Consider the following 19160-nt stretch of genomic DNA (forward strand, 5'->3'; position numbering starts at 1 on the left):
TCAAGACAGTTTCACCCGTTTTCTGATTGCTAGGTTCTGTACCAGAGCAGACATGTCAAACAGTGAATGGCTGTACCTCTATTGTATCCCTGCTCAATTAATGAAATCAGTAATAAATGAATATATGAATAGTTATACGAAAAACAAGTGGTTTATCGACTCATCTTCATTTGCAGATTTAGAGGCAGATTCGATATTCGTTTTACAAATGGGTTTTTTTTTATATGGGTCACACTCATGCCATAGCAACAAAACATCTCTAGAAATGAGGCTATAGATCACCTTTCCATCCTCCAGGTTTTCTTCCCAAAGCCTAAGGCACCAACGGTGACCCCTGCTGGCCGAGAGAGCAAAAGCTTGCAGCACCTGGTATTCCCAGGCAGTCTCCCATGCAAGTACTAACCAGGCCTGACCCTACTTAGCTTCAGAGATCAGACGCGTTCAGGGTGGTGTGGCCGCAGGCGAAAGTAATAGCACCTGACTCGCTACTTGAAGCTGTGTGTGGCTGGGGTTCCGTGCCCCCCGAGCTTGACTGAAGTATCGTTCGTGTGCAACTCTTTGGAAAGGAGCTGCTTTCCAAATTGCATTGCGTACCTGGATGTTGGCGAATGTGCTCCCTTGTGTTGGCTTGTCCCGCACTGGAGGAGAACAAACAAACTGCTCGGAGGAGCACAAGGCAAGTCTTCACAAGACAAAAACCTCCAGTGCACACATGTCAAACAGTGAATGGTTGTACCTCTATTGTATCCGTGCTCAATTTGGGTGGGCAAAACGAGAAAACGAGCGCGCCGTTTCCTACACATCTGCAGTCACCAATGCACATTCGCAGCATTTCCCGGGACGCAATTTGGCCTCATTTGCATAACACCAGACCGGCAGATCGCTACGCAAGCTCGCGTCGTGCACCTGCCATACACCGAACAAACACCGGAGCCTTTTCAGCAATTTCCAAAAAACGGGCCTGCTCGCCTGCCCACAAGGCTCCATCTCTTACCCGCTCTCCAGAGCCTGCTGTCTTCTGTGCTGTTCTCTCGGCACCGCTGCAGCGCACACAACTCCTGTAGCGCGGGGAGAAAGTTTCCACGCTCCGCCGCAGGGAAGGCTCGCTCCGTGCGCACACGTCCTTTCAATGCCAGTTCAACAAGTGTTCCGCATTAGCAGCGTCGGGGCTCCGGCGTGTCGCACCTCACCTCGCACAGCCCCCTCCTTGAATGTCTCGCGCTGGGCATGCCCCGCTCTTCTCCACCTCATCTTATCGCGTGTGACCACCGACAATGGCCACAATGCCGGGGAATGGCACCTGTAAAGTGTTAATTGGGGCACAGGAACAGCCCGTCTCGTCTCGGGGGCCGGCTTCAAAGACAATACAGCAAACACAGCGGGGCGGGGGAAGTAGACGACACGACACATGCAGGTACATTCAGCTCCGGTGGGAACGAGTCATTTGTCGGTCTTTTAGTGTTCCCCTTTACCAATCAGTCGGGGTCTCCTCCTAATCCCCGTCTCATATGTAACAATCAATGACGAGGCCCCCCTGTCCCGCGATATTGTATTTGTCTCCTGGCCGCTGGCTGGCGCCGTGAGATTTAGTACTCGCGCAAGAGACCGGGGGCAGAGCGCCCCCCACAAAGTGTGCGCTCCAGGTTCCCTCTCGGGGCTCTGCAACACAGCGGAAAGGCAGCGAGAAGGAGCCTCTTGCTCTGACGCCGCAAGCCACAAGAGGGCGGAGGCGCTGCGCGCCCGGCCGACGTGTTGGACTGGTGTGCTTTATGTGCTGAAATAAACACGCGACAGCCCAGAAATGTTTTCAGAGTGCTGTGCACTGGAGGTTTTTGTCTTGTGAAGACTTGCCTTGTGCTCCTCCGTGCAGTTTGTTTGTTCTCCTCCAGTGCAGGACAAGCCAACACAAGGGAACACATTCGCCAACATCCAGGTACGCAATGCAATTTGGAAAGAGGCTCCTTTCCAAAGAGTTGCACACGAACGATCCTTCAGTCCAACTCGGGGGGCACAGAGCCCCAGCCACACACAGCTTCAAGTAGCAAGTTAGGCGCCATGACTTTAGCTTGCGGCCACACCACCCTGAATGTGCCCAATCTCGTCTGATCTTGGAAGCTAAGCAGGGTTGGGCCTGGTTAATACTTGGATGGGAGACTTCCTGGGAATACCTGGTGCTGCAAGCTTTTGCTCTCTCGGCCAGCAGGGGTCGCCGTTGGTGCCGTAGGCTTTGGGAGGAAAACCTGGAGGATGGAAAGGTGATCTATAGCCTCATCTCTAGAGATGTTTTGTTGCTATGGCATGTGTGTGACCCATATAAAAAAAAAAAAACGTTTGTAAAACGAATATCGAAGCTGCCTCTAAATCTGCAAATGAAGATGAGTCGATAAACCACTTGTTTATCGTATAACTATACATATATTCATTTATTACTGATTTCATTCATTGAACACGGATACAATAGAGGTACAGCCATTCACTGTTTGACATGTCTGCACTGGTACAGAACCTAGCAATCAGAAAACGGGTGAAACTGTCTTGAGAATTAGCATACAGTACCGAGGCCCCCATGACCAAATAAAGGCTAACCTCAATAATCAGCCTAAATAATGCAGACTACAGCAAAACGACTGACTTTGAAAAGGGAATGAATGTCCGGAAGGAGTAGTGTAACCAGCTTGAAATGTTTCTCCGGACCTCTAACTAAAAGAAACCGGAAACCAGCAGTGGCATCGACTCCTTTCGAACTGGGATCCTATCGCAGCACGTGGTGTCGTAACTCTTCCGTATCCGATATTGGACCAAGCACATCAGGGGAGAGCGCGAACGCAGTCCCCCACTACCAGAAATAATGCAGTCAAGATTCCCACATTTGGGGAATCCGCAGGGGTCAGCACAGCCGGAGTGCAATGGCCGAGCCTCGCCCTGGGTGAATCGATTTTTTAAGAACTTTATTTTCTTTTCACAAAAAAATACAGGACATCACAAATTAGAAAGCTTTACATTAATATACATACTTAAAACAGTATATATGATCACATCTCATTACATTTTAACACGGTACCAGTTACATAGTAACAATTTCTTTTTTTCTGGTGTAAATCACATTCTTTACTTAAACATGATGATGTTTTTCACAGTTTCTTGAGATATTGACCTATGCTCTCTATTTCCCACAGATTTTCTGCTTCCTCCCTCCTTTCTCTCCACAGATCTCTGAGGTAATAGTTCTCTCGGGCGATGAACAGGGCCAGGCTACCTGCTGCCTTGACTGGGACCTCGATGCCTTTGAACAGCCCCATGTTCCTCACTCTCCACAGGGCGTCTTTCCCACTGTTCACCACGGCCCAGATCCTGTCAAACAAGTCAGGAGGAAGTTTGACAGGAGAGATGCCGTTGTAGTGGCAATGCTTGTTAATAAGACAGAATTAAGTGGTGGTATGCTGTCCTAAATGAGGCCCCATCTCACCTTCCATCTCTGTGGTGCAGCCACAGAGAAAGTATTCATGCAGGCTGATTTAAGATGTTTTCTTTTGGTAAGGGACAGCTCCCAGATGGGGATGCACTTAGCTAAGCCTGGCTATCATGATCAATGGTCATCCATTGGCGCCTATCTGTCTAGGGAGTGCCAAATGGACATCTGGACTGCATTCCTAAGTGTCAAGAGTAAGTGACTCATATCTCACCTTGATCAACCAATCAGGGACTGGCAGGGCGTGGTAATACCACGTGGGTCTCCAATGCCCGCCAACCTCTCAACCAATCAGCACACATCTGTGTCTTGGTCAAAAAGTGAGCGCAAGCTCAGATCGGGGCTCTCCTTGGCCATTGTCGCACATCCTCAGAGACAATCATGTGACAACTGCTGTTGTCTGCAAAGGGACTTGGAGTTTGTTATAAGCGCAAGGCCGAGGATCCCGTACGTACTCAGAATTCAGAAAGGTTTTAAGCGCAGGAGGCGCCCTATCCCCGCTCGCTCGCTCATTCCCCTGTTCACACGTGCAGTGCGGCTTGTCCGTCTGTTTATTTGTCAGCTTTGGCGAGACACGGGTGCTTGTGTATTAGCGTGAGCGTTTTTGATTCTGATCAGGAACAGTTTTACAAGTCCGCAAAGGATCGAGGAAAGCTGTATCGCCAGCTGAAAAGAGACACAGCGCTTCGGCTGTGGAGACTTGTTCGGCTGGCGTTCGGAGAGTCGCGTTTTTCAGGATTGTGTTGAGATCGTTTTCCACAGAGCTCAGATGTCAAAGCACAGCAGCAGCTCTCCACAGCGATCCTCTATAGCGCCCTTTCTCCCGCAGCTCCGTCCTCATTGGAAGGAAGCAAGAGTGAAAGGCTGAAGTGAAATAGAGCAGGGACGAAGGCAGTGAAGAGAGAGAACGTGGGAAGAAGAGAAAAACGCAAGGGAAAAAAAGCAGCGTCGTAAAAGAGGTGACGGAGCTGTCCTCTCAATAAGAAGGGTGCCAGCGAGCCTTGCTCTTGCTTACGGCCACACCCCCTTGAGCACGTCTGATCTCGGAAGCTAAACAGGCATGGGCCTGGTTAGTACTTGGATGGGAGACCGCCTGGGAATACCAGGTGCTGTAAGCTTTTAAGCGCAGGAGGCGCCCTATCCCCGCTCGTTCGCTCATTCCCCTGTTCACACGTGCAGTGCGGCTTGTCCGTCTGTTTATTTGTCAGCTTTGGCGAGACACGGGTGCTTGTGTATTAGCGTGAGCGTTTTTTATTCTGATCAGGAACAGTTTTACAAGTCCGCAAAGGATCGAGGAAAGGTTTATCGCCAGCTGAAAAGAGACACAGCGCTTCGGCTGTGGAGACTTGTTCGGCTGGCGTTCGGAGAGTCGCGTTTTTCAGAATTGTATTGAGATCGTTTTCCACAGAGCTCAGATGTCAAAGCACAGCAGCAGCTCTCCACAGCGATCCTCTATAGCGCCCTTTCTCCCGCAGCTCCGTCCTCATTGGAAGGAAGCAAGAGTGAAAGGCTGAAGTGAAATAGAGCGGGGACGAAGGCAGTGAAGAGAGAGAGAATGTGGGAAGAAGAGAAAAACGCAAGGGAAAAAAGCAGCGTCGTAAAAGAGGTGACGGAGCTGTCCTCTCAATAAGAAGGGTGCCAGCGAGCCTTGCTCTCGCTTACGGCCACACCCCCTTGAGCACGCCTGATCTCGTCTGATCTCGGAAGCTAAACAGGGATGGGCCTGGTTAGTACTTGGATGGGAGACCGCCTGGGAATACCAGGTGCTGTAAGCTTTTAAGCGCAGGAGGCGCCCTATCCCCGCTCGCTCGCTCATTCCCCTGTTCACACGTGCAGTGCGGCTTGTCCGTCTGTTTGTCAGCTTTGGCGAGACGCGGGTGCTTGTGTATTAGCGTGAGCGTTTTTTATTCTGATCAGGAACAGTTTTACAAGTCCGCAAAGGATCGAGGAAAGGTTTATCGCCAGCTGAAAAGAGACACAGCGCTTCGGCTGTGGAGACTTGTTCGGCTGGCGTTCGGAGAGTCGCGTTTTTCAGAATTGTATTGAGATCGTTTTCCACAGAGCTCAGATGTCAAAGCACAGCAGCAGCTCTCCACAGCGATCCTCTATAGCGCCCTTTCTCCCGCAGCTCCTTCCTCATTGGAAGGAAGCAAGAGTGAAAGGCTGAAGTGAAATAGAGCGGGGACGAAGGCAGTGAAGAGAGAGAACGTGGGAAGAAGAGAAAAACGCAAGGGAAAAAAAGCAGCGTCGTAAAAGAGGTGACGGAGCTGTCCTCTCAATAAGAAGGGTGCCAGCGAGCCCTGCTCTCGCTTACGGCCACTCCCCTTTGAGCACGCCTGATCTCGTCTGATCTCGGAAGCTAAACAGGGATGGGCCTGGTTAGTACTTGGATGGGAGACCGCCTGGGAATACCAGGTGCTGTAAGCTTTTAAGCGCAGGAGGCGCCCTATCCCCGCTCGCTCGCTCATTCCCCTGTTCACACGTGCAGTGCGGCTTGTCCGTCTATTTGTCAGCTTTGGCGAGACACGGGTGCTTGTGTATTAGCGTGAGCGTTTTTTATTCTGACCAGGAACAGTTTTACAAGTCCGCAAAGGATCGAGGAAAGGTTTATCGCCAGCTGAAAAGAGACACAGCGCTTCGGCTGTGGAGACTTGTTCGGCTGGCGTTCGGAGAGTCGCGTTTTTCAGAATTGTATTGAGATCGTTTTCCACAGAGCTCAGATCTCAAAGCACAGCAGCAGCTGTCCACAGCGATCCTCTATAGCGCCCTTTCTCCCGCAGCTCCGTCCTCATTGGAAGGAAGCAAGAGTGAAAGGCTGAAGTGAAATAGAGCGGGGACGAAGGCAGTGAAGAGAGAGAGAACGTGGGAAGAAGAGAAAAACGCAAGGGAAAAAAAGCAGCGTCATAAAAGAGGTGACGGAGCTGTCCTCTCAATAAGAAGGGTGCCAGCGAGTCTTGCTCTTGCTTACGGCCACACCCCCTTGAGCACGTCTGATCTTGGAAGCTAAACAGGGATGGGCCTGGTTAGTACTTGGATGGGAGACCGCCTGGGAATACCAGGTGCTGTAAGCTTTTAAGCGCAGGAGGCGCCCTATCCCCGCTCGTTCGCTCATTCCCCTGTTCACACGTGCAGTGCGGCTTGTCCGTCTGTTTATTTGTCAGCTTTGGCGAGACACGGGTGCTTGTGTATTAGCGTGAGCGTTTTTTATTCTGATCAGGAACAGTTTTACAAGTCCGCAAAGGATCGAGGAAAGGTTTATCGCCAGCTGAAAAGAGACACAGCGCTTCGGCTGTGGAGACTTGTTCGGCTGGCGTTCGGAGAGTCGCGTTTTTCAGAATTGTATTGAGATCGTTTTCCACAGAGCTCAGATGTCAAAGCACAGCAGCAGCTCTCCACAGCGATCCTCTATAGCGCCCTTTCTCCCGCAGCTCCGTCCTCATTGGAAGGAAGCAAGAGTGAAAGGCTGAAGTGAAATAGAGCGGGGACGAAGGCAGTGAAGAGAGAGAACTTGGGAAGAAGAGAAAAACGCAAGGGAAAAAAAGCAGCGTCGTAAAAGAGGTGACGGAGCTGTCCTCTCAATAAGAAGGGTGCCAGCGAGCCTTGCTCTCGCTTACGGCCACACCCCCTTGAGCACGCCTGATCTTGTCTGATCTTGGAAGCTAAACAGGGATGGGCCTGGTTAGTACTTGCATGGGAGACCGCCTGGGAATACCAGGTGCTGTAAGCTTTTAAGCGCAGGAGGCGCCCTATCCCCGCTCGCTCGCTCATTCCCCTGTTCACACGTGCAGTGCGGCTTGTCCGTCTGTTTATTTGTCAGCTTTGGCGAGACACGGGTGCTTGTGTATTAGCGTGAGCGTTTTTTATTCTGATCAGGAACAGTTTTACAAGTCCGCAAAGGATCGAGGAAAGGTTTATCGCCAGCTGAAAAGAGACACAGCGCTTCGGCTGTGGAGACTTTATTAATAAGGCCCCTCAGTAGTTGAGATCTCTGTTATACCCATCTAGAAACATGCAATCAGCATGTTATTGCTGAAGCAATAGTCACAACATTATTCCACACCTGGGTGAGATGCGGGTTATGATGACAGTCATGCTTTCTACACCTTATACTGAGCTCAGAAATGGACCAAGCGGACATCTCACGAGCAGATCCCTCCGCGTATAAGAAAGGCAATTTGTCTCAGCAAAAATACCACGGATTCACATCCAAAATATGATAAAAAGGCAAAAACCCCACACTTGGAATGCAAACGTACCCTAAAAAGGAAACACGGTTTTAAAATGAACTTGATTTTCCCCTGGAGAAACCTTTTTATGGACACACATCGCATCTATTACACATGTAGAACTAAATATAAAGATAAAACTTCATATAAGAAGTCATGACATATCACACATGACGAAGTCTGGTCCAGAATAAACAGTTTACACTGACCCACCTTTATTTACCCTGGTCACTCACTTCTATTAACTGTTTAACTGGGTAACAAATTAATATTTGTTTCAATTTGGGATCTACACCTGGGAGCCCTGAAATGTTGGCCAGAGGGGAGAAGCTGATATTCAGACGTGAGAATATATTAAAAAAAGGATCTGATGTTGTTTTTCACCTGTCTAATCAAAGCTTGTTCAAAAATTATCTGATTATAGGACACACGAGTTTATAATCATACTCATTCCACTTTTTAACCCCGTATATATGCACAATATGAAACGTATATACACTAAATCTCACGTGTGACTCCCATAATATACATTTCTTTACGAAAATTAGGAACACTTACTACAATTATCAACCCCCCATGACGAGGCAATATTTCATACCTTTGTTTCTTTGTGGGTTCAAAGTTCTGTCCTGTCGTTTCACACGTAATGTTTTGGTAGTTATCTCAATTTTCCTTTGCAATTATCTCCAAGATCATCATCAACTTTTTGTAAAACGCTATGCACAACTGATATTTAAAGAAAGTCCTGTACCAAAACGTCTTCGTAGGGAAAGACAACTTTTTTTTCCTTACGTTAGTCGCTACACGGTTACTCAGAAAATCCATTCACCGCCTTTAAAAAAAAAGTTTCGTTTTTTATTGTGGTTCACTGACATTTCTGTCACAATTCTGAGGGACCCCATATAAAATTCACTTGCCGGTATAAAGACGCCGGCGAGGATAAGACAGGTATCGAGCCACCTGCGTATCTAGCGGACGTTTAAAATAAAAAAATGGCGTGTAATGTTGCGAAGGGCTACTGTTTTTTTTATAGTTTGTCGATTGTAAGGGGACGTGGGCCGCGACAGAAATACTGGACGGGGTGGGAAAAGGTTTATTGATGGTTTATTGTACCGCAACGGTCACAATTGACTCACCAGCAAAGATGGCGCCGAGGCCACATCGACTTCCTCCCGCCCTGCCTCGCACCGAAGCTCGAGCTGCGGAGCGCGACGCCGAACCGCCGGTCCACGGTCGCGGGCGCCGGACATAGACGTCATAAACCCTTCCGAGACGCAGGAATTATAGATCACTGTAGTTTCTTCTGGACCCGGGTTAGGGACAGTGTGCCCTCCGTGAGAGTCTTCTGAGGAAGCCAGTGTCTCATGGGTGTCCAGGCTTGGTACCAACTGTCCATCACAGGACACAGACACACACACTCACACACCCTGGACAGGACACCAGTCCTTCACAGGACACACACACACTCACTCACACACCCTGGACAGGACAGCACTCCATCACAGGACACACACACACCAGGGCCAGTTTTCCCAGAAGCCAATTAGCCCAAAAGCCTGTCTTTGGACCCGGAGAACACAGGGAGAACATGCAGACTCCACACAGACAGTCCCCCCCCCCCGGGTCCAGACCCGAGCCCGGAGCCCCCCCGCGCTAAACCCCTCCGTACAGACGGCCGCACACAGCTCCGTTGTTCCCGATTCCCGAGGTGATCTGTTAAAAGAAGCCGGTGTGTTGCCTCCAGGTGACATTTCCTACTGGAGTCAGGACAGGAGGCTCTTCTGTACACAGAAGGGGGTGGGGGTGGGGAACAAGCCGCCCAGCCCTGTGGTTGAAGCCGATACCCCGGCTTCTCTCCAGACACAGCTGGGTGAGCTCCTCCAGTCAGTACAGGGGGCTCTACTGTACACAGAGGGTGGCGGGGGTGTGGAACAACTCCTTTGTTCGGGGCCTTGGGGCATTCTTGTTGTGAAAGGCTCTATATAAAAAAACTGAATTGAAATTGAATCTTACAGGTTTGGGTTTTTCGGAGATCTTGTCAGAGATCTTGTCTGACGTGCCATTTCAAAAACGTAACGACACTCCTCACGTCCGAGCGCCGCCGGTCTGTGACGTAACGTATGCTTACACAACCATGACGGTTTCATCATGGACAGCACGAAAGCCCGAAAAGTGGTTGACGTTTTAATTTGGCAACGCCACGATGGATCCCAGTTTTTTTTTTTATTTTGGAGGCCAAAGAGGACAAAAAAGGAAACGTCTGGAGGTGGATCGATGGTCATCTCTGCGGTTGTTCTGATGTTCTGGAAAAAACAAAAAAAAAAAAAACGGCTCGCTTGCCCGGTCGTGTAGTGTTTCCACACCCCACGCAAATCAACTTCTCTTCGCCCCCGGGGGCTCGTCGCCCGCCGCACCCCTCTCACGTGATAGGGGCTTCCCCCGGCTGTGACGTACTTACCCTACCCCCTTTTCCGCCAACGTCATACCGAAGGTCGCGCTTCGGGCCGCGGCGATGTTGACGGACTGTCTTGTAGCGTGAGAAGGGTTTAAATTTTGACTTAAGGAGTTGGCCATCGTTATATTTCGCGAGGTATCATACGGGGGGAAAAAGAACATTTATATTTATCAACCTACTAGTAATACTGGGTGGATGTCACGTTCCCCAAAGTTCAGTGCCTCTCTCTAATAAAGTAGAAACGCGACATTAAACTCCGTTCGAAACGGGAGAAATCACCAGGACACGATCCAACTGACGTCCGGAAAAGAAAAAAAGAACTCCTATTCCCATTTGTAATGACCCCATCGTGTTTTTCCCGGTGTGCGCTTATCTTTCGGAGACCGTTTCTCTCTGGTGTTGTTTTGCTGTTGGAATAAATGCCGAGGTGACCCTTCTGTGTGGAGTCTGCGTGTTCTCTCCAGCGGGTCGTTTCCTCCACCGTGGGGGCTGGTCGAACCGGGGTCTCCCAATCGTCACAGAAGTGTGTGTCGTTTTGGGTGGTGGTGGGGGGGTGCATCGGGGATACTGCGCCCCGAGGGGGTGACCTCTCACCTTACTCCGGACGAAGGGAGAAGATCTGTACCTTCACGAGTCCGGGTTGTGAAAACTTCTTCTGGCAGTTCAAAACGTTTCGAAGGGACTACAGCGCTACCCTGTTTTCCATTTCTATTGTGTATTATTATACAGTCATAAGTATCTGTACTGATCACAGAGTCCCCCTCTCACTGCCAGAACTGAAGCCCAGTGCAGCACGAATAATAATAATAATAATTAATCCGTCTGGACTCTCCACTCAGAGCTCTTCCCAGGTCAGGGGGATCCAGTGGGGAGGAGAGCAGAGGGATGGAGCCAGTTCAGAGAGGGGGGTGATTAGGAGGCCATGATGGGTCAAGACCAGGGGGGGAATCAGGCCAGGACACTGGGGTAACACCCCTACTCTTCTCCAGAAACACCCCGGGATTGTTAACGAGCACAGAGAGTCAGGACCTCGGTTTTACGTCTCATCCAAAGGACGGCGCCCATTTACAGTCCAGTGTCCCCCGTCACTATACTGGGGCATCAGGACCCACACAGACTGCAGGGTGAGAGCGCCCCCTGCTGGCCCCACTCACACCTCTCCCAGCAGGAACCTTGGGGGGGGGGGAGAGGGAAAAAACCAAAAGCTAAACAGATTTTTTAAAAACAATTTTTATTGATGCTTAAAAAAAGGTCATCAGTCCAGTCTGGGGCCCCTCAGCTTCAGTCCAGACCAGTCTGGGGCCCCTCAGCTTCAGTCCAGTCTGGGGCCCCTCAGCTTCAGTCCAGTGCAGTCTGGGGTCCCTCAGCTTCAGTCCAGACTGGGGTACCTCAGCATCGGTCCAGCACAGTCTGGGGTCCCTCAGCTTCAGTCCAGCACAGACTGGGGTCCCTCAGCTTCGGTCCAGTCTGGGGTCCCTCAGCTTCGCTCCAGCACAGACTGGGGTCCCTCAGCTTTGGTCCAGTCTGGGGTCCCTCAGCTTCGGTCCAGCACAGACTGGGGTCCCTCAGCTTCGGTTCAGACTGGGGTCCCTAAGCTTCGGTACAGCACAGCCTGAGGTCCCTCAGCTTTGGTCCAGTCCAGTCTTGGGCCTCTCAGCTCCAGTCTAGTCCAGTCTGGGGCCCCTCAGCTCCAGTCCAGTCCAGTCTGGTGTCCCTCAGCTCCAGTGCTGTCCAGTCTGGGGTCCCTCAGCTTCAGACCAGCACAGTCTGGGGTCCCTCAGCTTCGGTCCAGCACAGACTGGGGTCCCTCAGCTTCTGTCCAGCATAGACTGGGGTCCCTCAGCTTCGGTCCAGCACAGTCTGGGGTCCCTCAGCTTCAGTCCAGACTGGGGTCCCTCAGCTTCGGTCCAGCACAGTCTGAGGTCCCTCAGCTTCGGTCCAGTCCGGTGTCTCTCAGCTCCGGTCCAGTCCAGTCTGGTGTCCCTAGGCTGCAGTCCAGTCGTCTGGTGTCCCTCAGCTCCGGTCCAGTCCAATTCAGTCCAGTCCAGTCCAGATCTTAGCACAGAACCAGGAAAGGAACCTGGAAAGAATATTGTTATTGCAGGTCTGAGGGACACAGACACAGACGTCACCATGACATCAAACAGCAAGAGAAGACTCCTCCTTGAATCACAGACACGACCGGGCGGCGCCCCCCTGTCTTCTCACCTGCACCTCCTCTTCCTCTTCTTGTCCTTCCCGGCAGCCTGCTCCTCCTCCTCTCCCTCGCTCTTCCTCTCCTGAGCTACGGTCTCCGCCGCCTCCATCGGCTCGTCCTGATCTTCTGTCTCCACTGACACGCAGCTCAGGGACTTCAAAAAGACGCATCGGCGCTTCTGAAGCAGAGACAGGAGAGTCATGTTAAGAGTCGGACTGGACACTCCAGGACATGAACACTGCACTGAGAGAGAGAGGGGTTCATACAGACACACTGACTGGACACTCCAGGACATGAACACTGCACTGAGAGAGAGAGAGAGAGAGAGGGGTTCATACAGACACACTGACTGGACACTCCAGGACATGAACACTGCACTGAGAGAGAGAGGGGTTCATACAGACACACTGACTGGACACTCCAGGACATGAACACGGCACTGAGAGAGAGAGGGGTTCATACAGACACACTGACTGGACACTCCAGGACATGAACACTGCACTGAGAGAGAGAGGGGTTCATACAGACACACTGACTGGACACTGCACAGGAGTAAAGAGAGGATCAGAGCATTACCCACCTTCTTTTTCTTCTGTCTCACAGGAGGTGGTGATTGGACCTCCTCCAGCTGGAGTCCGAGGAGGGAGAGAGGGGGCAGGAGAGGGACAGCACAGGGAGAGAAAGAGAGAGACAGGTGAGTCAAGTGTCCCAAGAGCACAGAGACTCTGCTGAGATCACACTCGCAGTGAGTGAGCCTGGGTGTACCCCACTAATACTGACCCACTGGACACCACAGGACAGAGAGGAGGAGAGAGACACACTGAGGACAGAGAGGAGGAGGAGAGAGACACTGACAGACAGGGCTAAAAGAGAGAGAGACAGAGAGGCAGGGACAGGCAGACAGCAGGCCGAGAGAGACACTGACAGACAGGGCTGAAAGAGAGAGAGACACTGAGACCGAGGGACAGACAAGACGGCAAAACTCCACCACAGACAGGACAGGGGGCAGGGTGGGACCAGCACTGACCTCCTTCCTCTCTCCTGCCGGAAGAGCTGTCTCCACCTCCTCTTCCTCCTGCAAGTCAAGAGACAGGCTGAGAGAGTGACGGGCTGGCGGGACATCGGCGAACAGAGCTGAAGGCAGAGAGCCGGGGAGACAGGCCCAGCTGGGACAACGCAGGACAGACAGAGAGACAGGCAGGGAGACACACGGAGAGACACAGGGAGAGAGACCCAGCTGGGACAACGCAGGACAGACAGAGAGCAGGGAGACACACGGAGAGACACAGGGAGACAGGCCCAGCTGGGACAACGCAGGACAGACAGAGAGCAGGGAGACACACGGAGAGACACAGGGAGACAGGCCCAGCTGGGACAACGCAGGACAGACAGAGAGCAGGGAGACATGGAGAGACTCAGACAGAAGGACAGAAAGACAGAAAGAGAGAAGTACAGACGGACAAAAAGACAGAGAAAAGGACAGATGGACTGATGGACAGAAAGGCAGAGAAAAGGACAGAAAGACAGATGGACAGATGGACAGAGAAAAGAACAGAAAGACAGAGGGACAGATGGACAGAGGGACAGATGGACTGAAGGATAGACGGACAGAAGGACAGATGGACAGACAGATGGACAGACGGACAGACTCTGTCACACTTGCCTCGTCAGACATCTCAGCCTCTCTCCTTGCCCTCCGCACCGGGGAGCCCCAGGCGGGGCCTGGCGGGGCCGGGCGGGCGATGGGGGGCAGGACGGGCGGGGGCAGGGGCAGGACGGGCGGGGGCAGGGGCAGGGGCACCGCCCCGGGCAGCAGGGGGGGCTCGAGGGGCATGGCGGGGAGGAAGGGGGGGCGGCGGGGCGGGGCGGGCAGGGGCCTGAGGGGGCCGGAGGGGGGGGCCGGGGGCGGGGAGCAGAGGAGGCTCTCGGGCGAGGAGGGGGGGGACACCGAGCGGAACGAGCTGGGCGAGCCCGAGCGGGACGAGCCGGGCGACCCCGGGAGCTCCAGCTTCAGCTCGGCCGCCCTCTCCAGCTTCTGGACGAGCTCGGGGAAACACGAAGACACCACGGGATTCTGTCCAGCGGGGAGAGGGGGAGACACAACGCAGGGGGGATGAGGAGCAGAGACTACGCCTGGACAGGTGAGTGTGTACAGTGTGTCCAGTAAGAGTCTGGACAGGTGAGTGTGTACAGTGTGTCCAGTAAGAGTCTGGACAGGTGAGTGTGTCCAGTGTGTCCAGTGAGAGTGTGGACAGGTGAGTGTGTACAGTGTGTCCAGTAAGAGTCTGGACAGGTGAGTGTGGACAGTGTGTCCAATAAGAGCCCAGACAGGTGAGTGTGGACAGTGTGTCCAGTGAGAGTCTGGACAGGTGGGTGTGTACAGTGTGTCCAATAAGAGCCCAGACAGGTGAGTGTGGACAGTGTGTCCAGTGAGAGTCTGGACAGGTGGTTGTGTACAGTGTGTCCAGTAAGAGTCCGGACAGGCGAGTGTGTCCAGTGTGTCCAGTAAGAGTCCGGACAGGCGAGTGTGTCAAGTGTGTCCAGAAAGAGTGTGGACAGGTGTGTCCAACAGTAAGAAGCTGTCTTACCCTGTAACCTAGCTCAGGGGTGTTAGGGGGTGCTCTGTCTCCTCCCCAGATCTCACCTTCAGCTCTGGTGAAATGCCGGACCACTAGGAGATGCTGGAAACGAGGACACAAGACAGAGGTTAGGTCCACAGAACTCACTCAATCACTACAGCAAGCAGAGACCTCTCGGCCATCAGGACTGTGGGGGTCAGAGTGTGGAGCTGTAGGGTATCGGGAGTTTAGGGGTCAGTGTGGGGAGCTGTAGGGTATCGGGAGTTTAGGGGTCAGTGGGGGGAGCTGTAGGGTATCGGGAGTTTAGGGGTCAGAGTGTGGAGCTGTAGGGTATCGGGAGTTTAGGGGTCAGTGTGGGGAGCTGTAGGGTATTGGGAGTTTAGGGGTCAGAGTGGGGAGCTGTAGGGTATCGGGAGTTTAGGGGTCAGAGTGGGGAGCTGTAGGGTATCTGGAGTTTAGGGGTCAGTGTGGGGAGCTGTAGGGTATCGGGAGTTTAGGGGTCAGTGGGGGGAGCTGTAGGGTATCGGGAGTTTAGGGGTCTGTGGGGGAGCTGTAGGGTAGATGTGCGGCACCGGACCCACCACAGGGCGGCCGGTCCAGTCTCGCGGAAGGCGACCGGGTCAGACTTACGGAAAAGCACCGGGACTTGGGCCGGGACCTCTCCCGCTGCCAGTCCGGGTTCGGCCTGACCGGTGTGACCTGTGAAGACGCCAAACAGCCCATCTCCGAGACAGCTCTGACCAAATAGCCCAGCCCAGTCGTGTCGAGACTAGGGGCTTTGGGCAGTCTCTACAGTGTGTCCAGTGAGAGTTTGGACAGGTGAGTCTCTACAGTGTGTCCAGTGAGAGTGTGGACAGGTGAGTGTGTACAGTGTGTCCAGTGAGAGTCTGGACAGGTGAGTCTGACCAGTGTGTCCAGTAAGAGTCTGGACAGGTGAGTCTCTACAGTGTGTCCAGTAAGAGTCTGGACAGGTGAGTGTGTACAGTGTGTCCAGTAAGAGTCCGGACAGGTGAGTCTCTACAGTGTGTCCAGGAAGAGTGTAGGACGTCCAGAGGCAATCTGTGCTCTCAGAAGGCCATAATGGACCTGCAGCTTGGTTTTCCTCGGACCCGCGACCCTGTCTCTTGAGCCGAGGCGTGTCCTCAGTCAAGATCACCACTGGAAGTGTCTCTCCTCATCTGGAGGTGTTACCTTGAGACCTGGTCTGTCAAGCGCTTTGCGCTGCTATGTGTGTGAAAGGTGCTCTATCAGTGAAGTTTATTATTATTATTATAATACAGCGAGCGCTGCTGGGGGCGGAGAGGCCAGTCGGAGGAGGGCTGGACGCTGGACGCTGGACGGCGGGCGGGAGGGGTGGAGTTACGACGCCTCGCCGGGCCCGGGTCCTGCTGCGACCGCGCACGGCCATGCGGCATCTCTGTCGGTGCATCGTCCTGCCGAGACAAGCAGAGTCACAGTGGGGAGGGGAGGGGGCGGAGCCACACAGCTGGGCGGCTTGTTCCCCACCCCCGCCCCCCTCTGTGTACAGTAGACCCTCCTGTCCTGACTGGAGGAGCTCACCCAGCTGTGTCTGGAGAGAAGCCAGGGTATCGGCTTCAACCACAGGGCTGGGCAGCTTGTTCCCCACCCCCACCACTCTCTGTGTAGAGGTGCACCTCCTCTCAATATCTTTTTACAGCACGATCACACCCATAAGAGTGGAGTAACGGGAAAAAAAAACAACTTATTTCTCAACTTATTTTGTTATTTCTCGACAGCGGCATTTTTAACTGACTTACCGATTTCACGGGGATACTTCAGAGTGAATCTGAAGCTGGAACTATTATTTGATTGAAGTCGAAGTAACCCACGAATCTTTTTTGGAAGAAACACGTGTTTAGAAAGCGCTATATAGTCCTTTCCTCCTCCTCTCTCTTCACTCCTCTGAGCTCACGGGGCTCCAGCGCCGCCCCCCACTAGATTCCGCCGCTCTGTGACGTCAGGCGGCTCATTGTGACGCCCCCGTGATGTCGCCCCCGACGCGCTCACGGCTCGGCCGCGAAACAAAAATGGCCGACATTTTTCGCGGTTGTTTTTTTTTTAGGTGGACATTTTATTTTTCCAACTCTCAGCGGCCAGCCGGGTGTCCCTGTATGACCCCGGTAGTCGCCACCTCGGACAGGCAGGGGAAACGGGTCCAGGTGTTTCCGGCCCAAGGGTTACAAAAGCTGCACTTGAATTTAAAAACAAAATCACGTCGAGGGCGCATTCAGCACCCCCACGTCCAACACGGGTTTCCGTTAGGTATGGTTCAGTGAAATTAGCACCCCCCCTACCCCCAAGTCAAAGAAAGACCAACCTCCACCCCCCTCTAGCGGCCAAGGGCGGAAATTTCGGGCCACGCCACGTCCAAAAAACACGGGTTCCCCCCCCCCGTCCTGCGGGGAAAAGAGACGGCATTTTCTTTTCCGAGCGCTGCGTGGGACCTCACGACCCCCCCCCAAAAAACGGGCTTCGGAGACGAGGAAAACCAGGCACGTCGACCTCTCTACAACACCACCCGGCCGTTTCTGTTTCAGACCGTGGGAAAAAAGAAAATTTCACCCCTCACCGACCGCTGCGCAAAAAAACACAACTTCACGCTACAGAAACGGCCTGTGTGAGGGGGGGCACGGGAAAAAAATAAAACCTGCGTGTTTTCGGCAGAGTAAGCTCAGCGGGGAAACTCCCTGAATCTCGGGGTTGCTTCTTGAACCCCGAAAACGACCTTTTTTCTCTCTCTCTCGTTTTCTTGGTGTCTGGGACGTTCACGAACTCCGCCGCGTCGGTGCGATTCCCAGCGGGACTTGAACATAACCCCCCCCCCCGTGGAGCCACAGCGCCCCCGTGTGGCCGAGAGGACCACCACCCGCAGGGCTGAGCTTTTACTGCCGTGTCCCGCTTTCACTCTGGCGATAAAGGAGGGAATCAAGGAGGAGAATTAATATTGTGATCCACCAGTCCATCACAGGACACACACACACCCTGGACAGGACACCAGTCCTTCACAGGATACCAGTCCATCACAGGACACACACACACCCTGGACAGGACACCAGTCCTTCACAGGATACAAGTCCATCACAGTACACACACACACCCTGGACAGGACACCAGTCCATCACAGGACACACACACACTCACACACCCTGGAGAGGACAGCAGTCCATCACGGGACACACACACACTCACACACCCTGGACAGGACAGCAGTACATCACAGGACACACACACTCACACACCCTGGACAGGACAGCAGTCCATCACAGGACACACACACACACTCACACACCCTGGACAGGACACCAGTCCATCACAGGATGTTCAGTGCCTCTCTCTAATAAAGTAGAAACAAGACATTAAACTCCGTTCAAAACGGGAGAAATCACCAGGACACCATACACCTTGCTCCGGACGATGGGAGAAGACCTGTACCTTCACGAGTCCGGGTTGTGAAAACTTCTTCTGGCAGTTCAAAACGTTTCGAAGGGACTACAGCGCTACCCTGTTTTCCATTTCTATCGTGTATTATTATACAGTCATAAGTATCTGTACTGATCACAGAGTCCCCCTCTCACTGCCAGAACTGAAGCCCAGTGCAGCACGAATAATAATAATAATAATTAATCCGTCTGGACTCTCCACTCAGAGCTCCTCCCAGGTCAGGGGGATCCAGTGGGGAGGAGAGCAGAGGGATGGAGCCAGTTCAGAGAGGGGGGTGATTAGGAGGCCATGATGGGTCAAGACCAGGGGGGGAATCAGGCCAGGATACTGGGGTAACACCCCTACTCTTCTCCAGAAACACCCCGGGATTGTTAACGAGCACAGAGAGTCAGGACCTTGGTTTGACGTCTCATCCGAAGGACGGCGCCTGTTTACAGTCCAGTGTCCCCCGTCACTATACTGGGGCATCAGGACCCACACAGACCGCAGGGTGAGAGCGCCCCCTGCTGGCCCCACTCACACCTCTCCCAGCAGCAACTTGGGGGGGGGGGGGAGGGAAAAAAACAAAAGCTAAACAGATTATTTTTTAAAATTTTTTATTGATGCTTAACAAAAGGTCATCAGTCCAGTCTGGGGCCCCTCAGCTTCAGTCCAGACCAGTCTGGGGTCCCTCAGCTTCAGTCCAGACTGGGGTACCTCAGCATCGGTCCAGTGCAGTCTGGGGTCCCTCAGCTTCAGTCCAGACTGGGGTACCTCAGCATCGGTCCAGCAC

General features: G+C 52.9%; 3 non-coding genes and 4 pseudogenes across 3 annotated transcripts; 6 read left to right on the forward strand and 1 right to left on the reverse strand.

The window, feature by feature from the left end:
• The first annotated feature begins 2064 nt into the window (after positions 1-2064).
• LOC148669216 (5S ribosomal RNA) lies at positions 2065-2183 on the forward strand. The gene has a single exon (XR_015937178.1). It is a non-coding gene; the product is annotated as a 5S ribosomal RNA (ribosomal RNA).
• Positions 2184-2808: 625 nt separating this feature from the next.
• LOC148669217 (U1 spliceosomal RNA) lies at positions 2809-2973 on the reverse strand. Its single transcript, XR_015938628.1, has one exon. It is a non-coding gene; the product is annotated as a U1 spliceosomal RNA (small nuclear RNA).
• A 1505-nt stretch (positions 2974-4478) lies between these two features.
• On the forward strand, positions 4479-4587 carry LOC148669218 (5S ribosomal RNA; annotated as a pseudogene).
• A 538-nt stretch (positions 4588-5125) lies between these two features.
• On the forward strand, positions 5126-5244 carry LOC148669219 (5S ribosomal RNA). The gene has a single exon (XR_015937665.1). It is a non-coding gene; the product is annotated as a 5S ribosomal RNA (ribosomal RNA).
• A 533-nt stretch (positions 5245-5777) lies between these two features.
• Positions 5778-5896, forward strand: LOC148669220 (5S ribosomal RNA; annotated as a pseudogene).
• Positions 5897-6431: 535 nt separating this feature from the next.
• Positions 6432-6540, forward strand: LOC148669221 (5S ribosomal RNA; annotated as a pseudogene).
• Positions 6541-7077: 537 nt separating this feature from the next.
• LOC148669222 (5S ribosomal RNA) lies at positions 7078-7196 on the forward strand (annotated as a pseudogene).
• Positions 7197-19160: the final 11964 nt, after the last annotated feature.

The sequence above is a fragment of the Lepisosteus platostomus genome, chromosome 5, assembly GCF_059453375.1.
Source record: "Lepisosteus platostomus isolate fLepPlt1 chromosome 5, fLepPlt1.hap1, whole genome shotgun sequence".
Taxonomy (NCBI): Eukaryota; Metazoa; Chordata; class Actinopteri; order Semionotiformes; family Lepisosteidae; genus Lepisosteus; species Lepisosteus platostomus.